Consider the following 14,735-nt stretch of genomic DNA (forward strand, 5'->3'; position numbering starts at 1 on the left):
ACTTTACTTTATCATACAAAACGTCACGCGCTCAGCTTGTATACACGTTAATTTTTATACAATAATATGTGTTATACAATATAAAACTGTTATTTGTATTTCAAATATTTATATGACGGTCACAAATAACAATAGTTAATTTAAATAAGTAGGGCAAGTTGAACTTGATTTATGTTCATTGATTGCTAAGAAAAATAAAAAGGTTTTAATGATTCATCAGTTTAATAGTTATTTTGATGAATTAATCTTTCTTTATAAATCCTTAATTAGGTTTTGTTTCTATGTCATTTATATAAGCTTAAAAGCCTGGTGCATGGAATGAATCGTAATCGATTGGCTTGGATATTCAAATACACAGAAATATTAAACACATCAGAAGGCCAGATTGTTTGCAATCTGTAGTTTTAAAAATCTTTTAAAAAATCTGAGAGTATATAACATATATTTTTGTATCATTACTGTTAATAAAAATAAACCTATGCTCTGCAGTACTGCAGTAGAATAAATAATTTATAGGTTTGGGCGTGAAAGAGCGACAGATCGACAGACAAAAAGAGTTCCTTTCACATTTATAATTTAATTTGCAAAAAGTATCTACGAAACTACGAGACCGATTTTAATGAAACTTACGCTGGATAGGTTAAAGTGTACCTAACCTAACTTAGGATAAAAATTCGAGAAATTCAAGTACAAACATACACTTACGAAAACACACGTACGTAGAACCCTAAGTGGATCATCATTATCATAGTCGAATATAATTAAATTCTAACAATGCTACTACATACATGTCGAACTGATATTCTCCCTTTTAAGAAGTCGGTTAAGAAGACCTGAACAATCTCCTACTAATATCGAAAGCGCACACACATAAAAGTAAAAAAAGTAAAGTAACAGCCTGTAAATTTCCCACAGCTGGGCTAAGGCCTCCTCTTCCATTATGGAGAGGGTATGTAACATATTCCACCACGCTGTTCCAATGCGGGTTAGTGGAATGCACATGTGGCAGAATCGTGATGAAATTAGACACATGCAAGTTTCCTCACGATGTTTTCCTTCACCGCCGAGCACGAGATGAATTATGAACACAAATTAAGCACATAAATATACTGGTGCTTGCCTGGGTTTCAACCCGAAATCATCGGTTAAGATGCACGCGTTCTAACCACTGGGCCATCTCAGCAGAACACACATACACTCGCCTTACTGTATAGACTATTACAACTTTTACCCATGATCACACATACACGCCTTACAGTCTAGTATTAACTATTATTGTGCATAAATTCTAACTATGTAGTCTGTTATCTCGTTAGTCGTTACAAGTTACTAAAAGTCACATTTAGAAATGCTTAATTGGTTATATAAACAGATTTTGATTAAAATACATCGTCAAACGATAGATTAGTTCGGTTGCAACACTCGACTTCCAAAGATTTATAACGATAAAGTTCAGTGTAAATTGCTTTCGAGCAAAAACTGAACCATCCGTTTAAGTAACTATCCACTTAAAGCTTGTAATTATTAGCTATTAAAAAGCTATAATATAATTTATAGTATTCGATAATTTATGTTATACAACAACGTAACGAGGTTAATGTAACACGACGCATGAGTTGTTAAATGCAGTATGTATATTTGGATACTTTTTAAATGGTTTCAATATACTGCGACGTAATGTTTCGATAAATTCCTTTGACATATACCTATTATATCGATGAGAATGATGTCATCTTGACAGATTTCGGCCACGGGACAAATGTCAAGCGGGACTAGCTAAATATGTAGGACATATTATGGTACAAGCTCAAGGAAGCGCTCATAATCCGATAGAACTGTAAAATTTTTACACGACGAAAGAATTTAAGCGTAGGACTCCCATTCTTACCAAGTCATAGGAGTTTACACTGTGTTCCAACACTAGATAATAGAATGTTACTGTTTTTTTTTTTTCGATGTAGAATATTGAAAAGTTCTCATAAATCTACATATTTCTCCAAATATTGCTCCATTTTCTTAAACAATTTATGTCTAAAGACTCTTAAATAAATCGCTGTAATAATTCATCGCTTTCGTTTAAATTATTGTTGCACTATTTAATATAAGAGATGATAAAACAATTCCTAAACAAAATGTATAATTGCCTGAACATTTTATTTACGAAGTGGTTTGCAGAAAGCATTCAATCAACTTATATATAAACTATTAATTAATCGCCTCGCATCTAGTAGACAGCAGGCCTCAAGTCACGATCGTAAGATAATACCCCAGTGATAGGTATTTGCGTTATCGAAGGATAATTTGTGTATTAAAATGCTTTAGATATCTACGCCATAGGCATTTCTGTGTAATATATCAAAAACTAAAATCTAGTCAAGTTCGAGAGTAAGCCGAAGGTTCCGTAGAATTTATCAACATCTTTATTTTTGTATGAAGTCTTGACGTATGGCTAATTTTACTATCTTGAGAGTCTCATGGTCTGTGGAATCAGAGAGATCTCAACCCATGATCAAGTTTAGTCCCAAGCCATAACCACTGAATTAGTACTTAATCTGTGTTTATAATAAATCTTAAGCTCGGCTTTATAAACTTATATACTCATGTTAAAGGGTCACGTGATTATTCCTCGCATTGGAACAGCGTCCTGGAATAATCCTCCCTTTGAACCTTTTCCTCAAAAGAAGAGTCATTTAATGGCTAACACTTCCACTAATTGTTATTAATTGATTACACCTAAGTTTTGCTTATGTAATCAAATTATGACTAATAAGTCATAATACAAAATATTTTATCTATTTTAGTCGTATGTCGTTATAAGCATCTTGTTACCTTTCGGTTATGAAATATATGTAATAGATAGGTTTCTGGTATGTCAGATGAAGACCAAAATCACAATGGTTTTAATGTCTTCTACGTAACTTCATCTAGAGTTTTTCAATGAAAGGCAGAAATAAATAGCGGATGAGTTAGTGTAATTGTTGTCTTAGATTTTCGCGATTATTACACATTGAAATAAAACTAGTTTAAACGGATTTAAATCGCGTATATTAATTATTTTTATCATCCCGACATTTCGAGCACTATACAGCGTTCGTGGTCACGGGTAGACTACCCGTCGGGATGATGAAAATAAATAATATATTCGATTTAAATCCGTTAAAACTAGTTTTATTTCAGTTAGCGTAATTATAAGTACAAAGGACCCCATAACTCTGAGATCATATAGTTAATTGTGCGTTGGGTTTTTAATGATTAAGATTTCTTATAGTTTCAATGTTTACAAATGGAGATGACTGCATACCCAAAACTGATCCACTCACCTGTATCCCTGTTACATATACCAACATTACAGAAAAAAAAAACAGATTTTTAGTTCTACTAGCGACCCGGCTTCGCATAGGTGCAATACTGTTACTCGATATACTACAGAATTACTTTTATTTACGACATCACATTAGAAACTTCTTAAATTATCAGTGTTTCTTTCCTATATTGTCCATGAATGATATATAAAAACCTTTCTCTCGAATCACTCTATCTATTAAAATAACTACATCAAAAGCTGTTGCATAGTTTTAAAGATTTAAGCATACATAGGGATTTAGGGGCAGTGAAAGCGACCTTGTTTTATACTATGTAGTGGAGTTTCAATCGTAACTGTGTTTAACAGATTATTTTCTCACAAACAAATCTGATATTTAAGCATTACTAATGATATTTCAAACGAAATAATTAATATTTCAATTGAAACGTATTTGCTCAACATAATTTGTGTGTTAGCGTGAAATTATAAATATATTCATTGCTATCTGATCGTGTATTAATGAATTTGTCATAAGCACGTTAAGTTATTGCTAGGATAGTACTATTAATCGCTTCTGACTTTTCTTCGCACTTCACGATGTAATAGAATATTGTGAGTGACAAACTCATTACAGGTGTGGTAAATCTTGTTTAGTTACTATTCGTAACTACCTTATTTGTCAAGTGAGTATCATTTAAGGCAAATAATAAGGTAGCAAGTTCTATTCCAGATTAGATTATTTTTAAGTAATTGAATTTTTCTGTCAAGTAATTCCCAATAAAAGGCTTGGTAACACAACTTACTTAAATATTGTGCCCCATCCCTCTATGTTAATTTTAGATTGCATCTGTGTCATTGCACACACATAAGTTGCCCAAGGGAATAGCTTTTGAGATTAGCAGTCGCAAGCAAAATTAGTTCAAGTTAAAATTAATACTTAACTCCATGATTATTTGATGAACCAACAATTATATTAACTATTTATTTCGTTTGCAAGCGATTTTACATAAGTATAAAAGCATACATACATATATTTAAACATGCACATAACAATGTAAAATTATTCAAAAGCAAACACAATTTGCTGGAAATAAATTAGTATAAACACATAATTATAATTTAGTTATAAAAGCAAACAGTTCTTAGCATCCGAAACAAACGTGGAACTGTGTAATTAATTGTTATAAATTAACTTGAGTAAAAGTTAAAAATAAATAATTATTAACAACACAAAATTCATCTCCCAGTCTTTTAGATCTTAAAACAAGAATCCAAAATAAAAAATAATAACCACAACACCACATAACTTAATATAAGGTATATAAAGACGTTAAATAAAATTAAAAATTGATTATTAAAAACATATCATTTATTATATGACATTACAAAGTTTTGTTTTTATAGGACACTCTATATAAGACAAATGACTATAAATTTTAGCTCAATCAATTATTTCGTCATCTACAGAGCTCTGACGTCAAATCTCATTAACGTCTCAAATATCTTATTTTGAAATTCATAAGCTATCTCAGTCTTGCGTCTACGATCAGCTGATTGAATCTCAGACTCAGTCCAACTTCATTCTTATGACGTTAAACGTAGGCGTCTAATCTTTATGATCTTAATGATGTTAGGCGCATAGCAAAATATACTAATATATAAAGTAGAAATATTACATACGAGTATATAGTATGAAATAAAAACGTATATAGTACTACAACAATATTAATATATAATAGCTCTTATACAATACCATTTGATTATTTAATGCGTTATTTTTTTAATAAACTGTGAAAGAAAAACATCCCAGGGAAAAAATAAGTATAGCTTTCAATACCGAAAAAAAGGTGCATGAAATAATATATAATAAGGGGTAGCGTCTTTACTTCTGATTTTCCATAACGCAAGTGCTTTAGCTACTTACATTGGGATCAGAGTAATGTATGTTATGTCGTCCAATATATATTATTAATTATTACTAAATGAGGGACTTTGACAGTGTACATAGATAATAAGTGTTTTTTTTATGAAATTAGCCTTATATGGCTATTTCGGGATAGTTTCTTCGTTTGATGACTAAATCGAAGAAATGTCGTAACTGTGTAAAGAGCACTCGATATTATAGTAAGATTTTAAAATAATCGATTTTGGTAACGATGTCGTATCGGATACTGTAAAAGGGATTTCGAATAAATTTACACTAAAACATTATTATTCAGTAGTAATTGCCAGTCGTGTTAGCTTTTAATAGACTATTAGTTAGTTGATTTTATTATAAAAATATTTTATACACTATTTAATTGTTAAATATGAGTTTGTATATGAAATTTAATATACTTTATACTAACGATTGGTATTTACGGGTTAACTTATACTTATTATTTTTCAGTATTTGAGGACTATTTGAAGTGACTGTTTTAGGATGATCGATTGCCGCGAAAATTATCAAGTATTTCTCGTAAACCTTAAGTAAAAACGGAATGTATTGTTTACATGAAATAATTCACATGTATTTTCGTACGGGCAACTACACTGTAGTACAAAGTTGTATCATTTTCAAATTAATTTATATGAGTGTAGGGCTTTGGCAAGCCGTATCTGTAAGTACCACCTACGTCAGATAAACCGCTAACCAGCAATACTTATTATTGATGTTTTCCGCTTTGAAGAGTGATTGGGACAGTGTAACTGTAGGCATAAAGCACATAATAACTTACATTCGAAGGTTGGTAGCGCTTTGATGTGACACATATATTAACAGCCTGTAAATTTCCTACTTCTAACGCTTCCTCTCCCTTTGGTGAGAATGTTTGGAATATATTCAACAACTTTGTTCCAATCCGTATTGGTGGAATACACATGTAGCAGACTTCCGATGAAATTAGACGCATGCATATTTTCATTCACCACCGAGCACGAAATGAACTACAAAGATAAATTAAGCACACAGAATCTTCAGTGGTGCTTGCTTTGAACCCGTAACCATCAGTTAAAATGCACGCGTTCTAACCACTGGTCCATCTCGGCTCAAATATCATTTGAATATAACTATTTGATTCTATTACTACACTCCGGTGTGTTAATACGTCGAGATCACAGCTTCTAAAGCGTTTAAGATTATCTCAAAACGTATATATTAATTAACCCAGTTCATGTACATAAAGTAACGGACAAACGTTGGTATTATGCAAAATCTTGGTCTTATTGAAAACGAAACTTGCCTTTTATCGTTTAATATATAATTTAGTTTATTAATTTAGACACGTCACGTTCTATGTATCTTTAGTACGTAACATATATAACAAATCTAGTATATAAGTACTCTTCCAGAATTAGTAATAGAAATTATATAAAAAAAATACTTCAAAAGTTCATTAATCGTTTTAAAACAATGCACGCACTCTATCATTAAATATATTTAATCTTAAAGATTTATTTAGAAATGAAATACTGTCTGAAATAAAGGTTATTATTATTATTACGTAGCAAAATTAAGTTGACCCCGTAAGGGCGGTACAATATTTTACTCGTTTACACTCGCGGATTCTTCCGAGTTTTTCTTGTTTATTTCTGTATCTATAGCAAAGATATATTTTTGTACCGATAAATGAGTCGTTACAATAATATCACTTCTCATGAGATTGATATATTTAACCATGACAACAATAGTTTTAAGAAAACTTTGCTCAATTGGTGTCAAGATTTTTTGCTTTTATTTCAGTTTATTTTGGAGTAATTTATTATTGTTTTTTTTTGTTCCTTCATATTCTTTCATAATTTTGTCGTTATTTTAAAAAAATATTAATATAGGAGTGTAATGTTTTGTTGTTTAATTTTGTCATTTGTAATGTAAAATGTAAACGCCTGTAGTGGTGTATCACACCGTACATGAATTTATTTTTTACTTTTTCTTAAATATTTTGTGAATATGTGTTTCGAAAACTATAAAAAAAGTCGAAGGAAAATTTAATATAATCTGTTGTATATTGAACCTTTTTCTAGTGACTTTATCGGCGTCGAAAATTCACAACCACATATATCGTTAACTGTATATTACGTTTTGAAATGTAAGACTGTTCTCACTGCTGAGCCATATAATCTATAGTTTGGTTTATTTCATTAAACTTTTCTATTAATAAACACTCCTTAGTGTTTATTTCTTACAATGAATTAAATTATTAATAAAAATTATAAAACATAACATAATAAATATTAAAGAAGGTCACACGATTGCAAATAACATTAATATAAATATAAAATGAGTTACTTAAAAAAATGATACGGCACTTACTCGATTACCATTTAAAATGCCCAACGTATTTCGCTTCGTTTATAAAGAATTTTAAATGAAATAATCAAAAGAGACCGCTTAAATTAATCATTAATCAATACAATTTAAAAATATTCACCCCTTTTTTTAAGTCGGTTACGGGATTTTACTTGGATTAAATGTTTTCTTAATAAGATAATTTGTAATCAACGATTAAAACTAACTCTCGGGTTACTTTTGGAACGCATTTCTTATCTACTATTTACATTAGGTATGTGAATTCCGCACATACTTATTCGTATTTTTTTCCTTTTTTTCCATGTCGTTTAAGTGGTTTACTTTATAGAAAAGGTATTATTTTAAGAATATAATTAAAAAAGTAAAGAAATTTAACAGCCTGTAAATTTATCACTGCTGAGATAAGGCTTCCTCTTCCATTAAGGAGGGGGTTTGGAACATATTCCACCACACTGTTTTCATGCGAGTTGGTGGAATGCACATGTGGCAGAATTTCGATGAAATTAGACATATTCAGGTTTTCCTCACGATGTTTTCCTTCATCGCCGAGCACGAGATGAATTATAAAGACAAACTAAGCACATGAAACAGCGGTGCTTGCCTGGGTTTGAACCCGCAATCATCGGTTAAGATGCACGAGTTCTAACCACTGGGCCATCTCGACTCTTAATATATATATAGATTATGTGCTGCATGAATGTTTACGTAACTGAATAAAAATTATTTGTATCAAAAATTTAAATATATAAATGTATCCGAATTGAATATTCAATGTATATAATAACCATTAGTGATTTTAATCTTTTATAACATTTATTTGTGATAAACTTATATGTTTACACTGATTGAATTAATACATTAAAATTAATTTCTTTATGCATATATTTGTTTCGGGATTTTTCGTGGAATATATTTATAATTGACCAATGAAATATTGACTTATGAAGACTGGTCGGTTATAGGCCACATCGAATATTGCTTAGTGCATGAAATGTAATTGTGCAAATATTATCTTAACTCTTATAGTTTAACGGCACAGTAATCCGTTACCCAATGAAAAGAGGGGCAAAAGATATTGTAACGTCTTTTTAGGGCACGTGTGTGAAATTACACCTGCCTTAAACCGGGCTGATAAGAACTTTTTGAAAAATCAAATAACTTATTAATAATGAATGCTCTTAGAAATATCGCGTCTATGTAACGTAGATTGATCATTGTCAGGATTAAACATGCACAACATAAAACCTCTTATGTAAATGTTAAAGTTTTCTTAATATAAAATTGGAATATTAAGTTTGTGAATAGTCTCAAGATTAAATCGACGCTTATAAGTTGCCAGAGTTTATTCAATCATAAATTTGGCAATACCTACCTTGAATCTGATGCATAAAAGTAATAAAAACAAGCTAATACATGGCTTATGTCAAATGATATTTAAAACAAAATAATTTATGTTCATCATAAACAAGTATCAAAATGCCTTCGTTGCGATATAGTATCATAATAAATTACAAATAAATGATATCATTTAATAATGTGTTATCTCTGTGTTAAAATCATTAATAACTTGTATAACGTAACCTAACAAGAAGTAAATCAACACTACACTTCACTTCATTTGAATATGAAACACTAACAAGCATATAAATATATGACAAAATATTTTCTCAGTTCATAACCAAATTGCCTTAAAATTAAGAAAAACAACTTCAGCTTTTTTGGATTGAAGCGAATCAAATAAACTTATTAATGTCAAAATGCATATTTGGATATATGTCACCTAATTAAATTACTTATTAAATTCAATCACACAATAAAGAATGTTAAAGTAAAAAAAGTAACAGCCCGTAAATTTCCCACTGCTGAGATAAGGCCTCCCCTTCCATTGATGAGAGGGTTTGCAACATATTCCATCACGCTGTTGCAATGCGGATTGGTGGAATGCAAATATGGCAGAATTTCGAAGAAATTAGACACCTGCAGGTTTCCTCACGATGTTTTCCTTCACCGCCGAGCACGAGATGAATTATAAACACAAATTAAGCACATATATCTAGTGGTGCTTGCCTAGGTTTGAGCCCGTAATCACGGGTTAATATGCACGCGTTCTAACCACTGGGCCATCTCAGCTCAAATAATGTTACGTAATGTTTTTTTGGTAATATTAATAGTCATTACATTATGGACTTTATTATCCAAGGTAGAGAAGTCAGTGTTATAGGAACTCAAAGGTTCATTACTCGTTTTAAAACGACACACGTACTATATATTATTTTATATATGTAAAAACTGTAACCATATTATTGACATTAAATGTTATTTTATTTACCTGTCAAAATTGATTTGAAAAATCTCTTAAAAATTACTCGCAGAATCCTTAATATGCAAAAAGCTTTTTATGTTCTCAATTTAATGGTATTTTAAGAAAGATCTCAATTATTTTATCTGATGCCTTGAATCTCATACATTTGGTATATTGGTTATTAAAAAGGTTTTAGTTCCGGTCATTAGTACCTTAGTTATTATGTCATTGAATTTGGAAACGACTAAGTAAAGTCAATACACAGTAATACATACATATTCAGGGTACAAGGAAATTCCCACTTTTATTAATAATAAAGACTATGTTATCTGTAGTAATTCCACAGATTCGCTATTAACTTTGCTGATTTGTAAATTCAAAGCGTTTTTAAAAAAACATTAATTAATAAGGCACATTGATCGACACGAAATTATATAGATGATAAAAAAGCCTGGAGCTTGTTGACTTTCAGGTAGGATAAAATAAATCTATGCATAACTTTCTGAGGATAATAATACTCAATTTTCAAACAAGATTTTTATAGATAGATATTTTGAGGTTCAAGCTTGCTTCGTATCAATCTTTCGTCAAATTGGGTTCAGTAGTTTGGCCATAAAAGTGTAACAGACAGAAAGACACATTATAACATAAGTGTAGATAACTACGTCAGATACGATTTATACAAATATACGAAGTTTATCCGCCTACGCTATACGCCCTCATATTTGTCACGTGCCTTTATTTAAATCTAAATTTAAATTTCTAAAATTGTCGGCGAATAGTCCAAAGAGTAAATGGCAATTAGTTATTAATGAAAGACTTTAAATTAATGCGTTATTTATTTCGACGTCAATTAACGCTAGACAATTTTAACGTTATAAATTTTCTGTAAAGGTTTTATGATTAAGTAAAATACACTAATTAGATAATTTTATAAATGACATCTGACTCTGTTACTTTATAATGAAAATTAATAAGCACCAATTAATTTAAGATGATTGCTTAAGATAACAAAGATCTATTCTTAATTAAATATCCTAAACGTCATAATCAAAGAGTATTTGCTTATTCAAAGCAATAGAAGTATAGTTATATGTTCTTGTATATGTAATATTATTGTAGAGGTTGCTAAGTAATCTCTCATAACAATCAAAATTGGAATATTTTAGTATAATTATATCAAATATTATTTTTTAATATACATTAACTTCAATGTAATAAAAAGTAAAAATATTTGAAAATAGAACAGTTCAAATGAAACAACCAATAATGATGACAGTTATTTTGTTCACTTTAATAAATATAAAACCTTAAAAATATTGTACGAATGAAAATTAATGGTTTTTTATCTAGATAGGAATGTAATTTGTATTCTAGATTTCTTTTATAAAAAAAAATAATGTCTAACGTAGCAATTAGAAAACGAATAATTCTCTATCGATAGTAATTTCCATAGACAATTCTGATATCAGATATGAAGTAAATAAATGTTTGCTTTTTATGAAACCTGATTACTATGTAAAAAAGCTTTTAAAGCTACGTTTGTTTTTGACTTGCATTGCATTTTTATATTCAATATTTTAAAGTAGTATCTTTCTTGCTGGTTTTATAAGTTACTAAAATATATTCAACATGATATAAATTTTAAGCAGCATGCTATACAAACATTTTATTATCGACGTGTTGTTATATATATATAGAGCCTTTTGATCTATAACTTAGGAATTTATTATTCTTCCAAAAATCTGACGAAGTATCATAATTTCGTAATACAATAATAATAAATGAAAATAACACTCAATAATAAAAATAACATATAAACATCGAAATCGATGAAATGATCGAAATAACTTATTTTAAATATACATATTTATATAGCAGTACTTTTTTAAATACATAAGCATAAACCGACATTATTTTTTCATATATAAATCGAACGATCATGCCGCATTGCGCTTAATACTTTTCAAATCGCCAGTGACAAAGTTGCTGAGCGCTATCATGGAATTTATTTTTATCATACTATTCCAATGATACAAGAATATTCTACTCTATAATCACATATACAAATACCTTAAGCATATAATTATCTTACATTGTATACAAACAACGAATAATATCGTTTCATATCGTAAATAATATGTTATCAAAGACGGAGTATAGAATTAATCGAATTATTGTTTTTATTACGGTTCTAGATCTTCTAAAACATATCTATGTAGTCGTGATTATATATTTAAAGTATATGTTAGAATTACATATATAATATATTAACATACGTTGAAATACATTTATGTAAAGTAGAGAATAAATGAAACAAAAACGATTAAACGATCTATCGTGATTTTGTTTCGAAAACAAATTTCATTTTGTAAGCAATTCATCAATTTCAAGATACGAATTGATCGTACGTTACTTATGTACTGGAGTACGTTGATGTAGTTCCAATCTATTATTTAAGTTCACGCTTTATATAAAATAAATAGAACGGTATCGATCTAAGCGATTGTTCTTGAAAAGTCGAGACATTTTCCATCAATCATTCTGTGTGGTACATAATTAATACAACGTATTTCGAATCGCCCCAGCAATTTGTCCATTGCTGTGAATAGGCCCTTATCAGACTATCATGGAAATAAGGGTAGAAAATAATCAATATTTTGCAACCCCACCCTGCAACGCATGCGTGGTGTTAACCACCAGGTGGTGGTGGTACGATACCGTGCCATGGTGGATCCCATGCTGTAATACCACACACCATTCTAACTCAGCGGGCCGAGGTGGTAGCACACCTGACGACGGGCGCCATGGCTGGGAATACCAGCAATTGGAATCCGCCATGTAAGTCTAAAGATTTATATTACGATTTATATACTGTTTCTAAAAATAGTTCTTGAATATTTACCTGACCTATTTGAATAGGTAACTTGATCGGACGTTCTATTATAATGATTTCGACTTTTGCATTTGTTCAATTTATAATAAGATTTTATTCGGTTATTTATATTTGTATTCGTTGAATTTTTCAGCTTTATTTAATGTCGTGTTAATCATATTTTTTTTATATTACGCAGAATTCGCCGGTTTCCGGAGAGGCGAACGGTAAGAAGCAGTCTTTGAGTACAGCTTATTTTTTTATGTTACCACGCTGTTAATTATTTAAATAAATACATAGTAAAGTGTAAAGTATACCGTTGACGTGTACTAACATTTCTATGTATATAATACTTGAATAAACATGCTTCGTAAACACACACTATTTGTTTAATGCCTCCATCCATATTATGTTAAGCGGGAGTTTCATTAACGCGATTTTCGTGCACCTATATTTTTCATTTTTATTTTTTAAAATTCATCAATTATTTTGTTAGATTATTTAAAAAATAAATTATAATTAACTTCCTATTATACCGAAATCGATATGTTTTAATTGAAAAAGTTATCTCTAAATAAGGTGGGTAAACTTACTAAAATTATACGGAATAAAAAAGCAAAAATAAATCATGCAAAAGAGACTAAATGAATATAAAACTAACAAAATAATATTATAAAAAAATGTTAGCCCATAAATATAAAGGAAGGGATCGTTTTTTATAGTCAGTTAAATAAATAAGGGTCGCCAAGACTTGCAATTTAATTAACCTCGGCCCTACCTTTGTTTTCGCCCTATTTCCCACAGGGATATATATACATAAAGGCAAAATTAAATTAATTAAAATGGCATTTACGACACCCCAAAAATATCGCATAGTTACATTTTATTTTGAGTAGTATTTTTATAGTGTTAAGGTAAGAAGCAGCCGCTTTTAAATAACAACCTTCACGATTTAAAATTTGTACCTGATTTTTTCATTCATTTTATACCGTGACGCATACCAAATAGTACCTACGTTTCTTTTGACGCTTTATAAATTGAGGTAAATATAGCTGGACTTACAATGTTATTCGGTTATCTATTTAATCGACTACAAAGAAAAGTGGAGGGGAGGGTCATTGTTTTAATAGACAATATTTGTATATTAGTATCAGGACGTGTTAAATTTTTTAAACTCACGAAAAATAAACTATTCTGTCATACGAGGCAGCAAACGAAAATAGTTTAAAAAAAGGTTATATATTTTTTTGTTTTTTTTTTTTTTTATTTTCAACCAATATAGTCTGCAACGGTGCCGCACCTTAATCTTGAATCTAAATATTTTTCTTCTCTGTAACGCGACACAAATTAGTAACGTAATTCCCGTACATTTCGGAAGTATCCTCGGGTTTAATATCTGTATACTTAGCGTTATCATTTACTTTGTAAACATAGATGACCATCTAACGTAATGGCAGGAATGTCTTCCTTATCAAATAAGTCAATTTAAAAAAGTAATTATATAAAGATACCACTTGAAATTATGAAACAAAATCCTCCGACCGCGTCTGTCTATCTGTAACTACTAAACGGATTTTCATGCTATTTTCACTTATAGACAGGGTTTCATAAGGAAAGTTAAGGTATATAATTTATTAAGGTATTTGTACAAATAAGTTGAAATAGAACGACCATTGTTAAACATGTAGGAAAAAATTAACAAAAACAACGCATGTCCACCTGTGCGAAGCCGGGACAACCGCTAGTTTAAATTAAATATGAAATTCGAACCAGTTCGAACTAGATTATAAGAAACTTATAATCAATAATATATTTGTCATAACCGAAAAGAAACTAACCTATGCTTACTAGAAAGAGAACAGGATTGACGATGTTGCGCTCAATATAAATGTTATTTTTGTTGTCTGCAGTGATAACTGCTTATCACACTTCTTTTGCGACTTTTCATCGGTATTTCCTTTAAAGA

General features: G+C 30.0%; 1 protein-coding gene across 4 annotated transcripts in view; it reads left to right on the forward strand.

Annotated features, from left to right (window-relative positions):
• The window catches only part of LOC124537966 (ras association domain-containing protein 10), a 152,906-nt gene that overhangs the window by 97,050 nt on the left and 41,121 nt on the right, over window positions 1-14,735 (forward strand). Inside the window, exon 1 of one of the 4 annotated variants that reach the window (XM_047114961.1) lies at window positions 12,972-12,996. The exons of the other annotated variants lie outside the window; for them this stretch is intronic. The gene's annotated coding sequence lies outside the window, so the exon portion shown is untranslated. Of the gene's footprint in view, window positions 1-12,971; window positions 12,997-14,735 lie in introns of those variants that run through there. 4 annotated transcript variants of the gene reach the window in all.

This window comes from Vanessa cardui, chromosome 19, assembly GCF_905220365.1.
Source record: "Vanessa cardui chromosome 19, ilVanCard2.1, whole genome shotgun sequence".
NCBI lineage: Eukaryota > Metazoa > Arthropoda > Insecta > Lepidoptera > Nymphalidae > Vanessa > Vanessa cardui.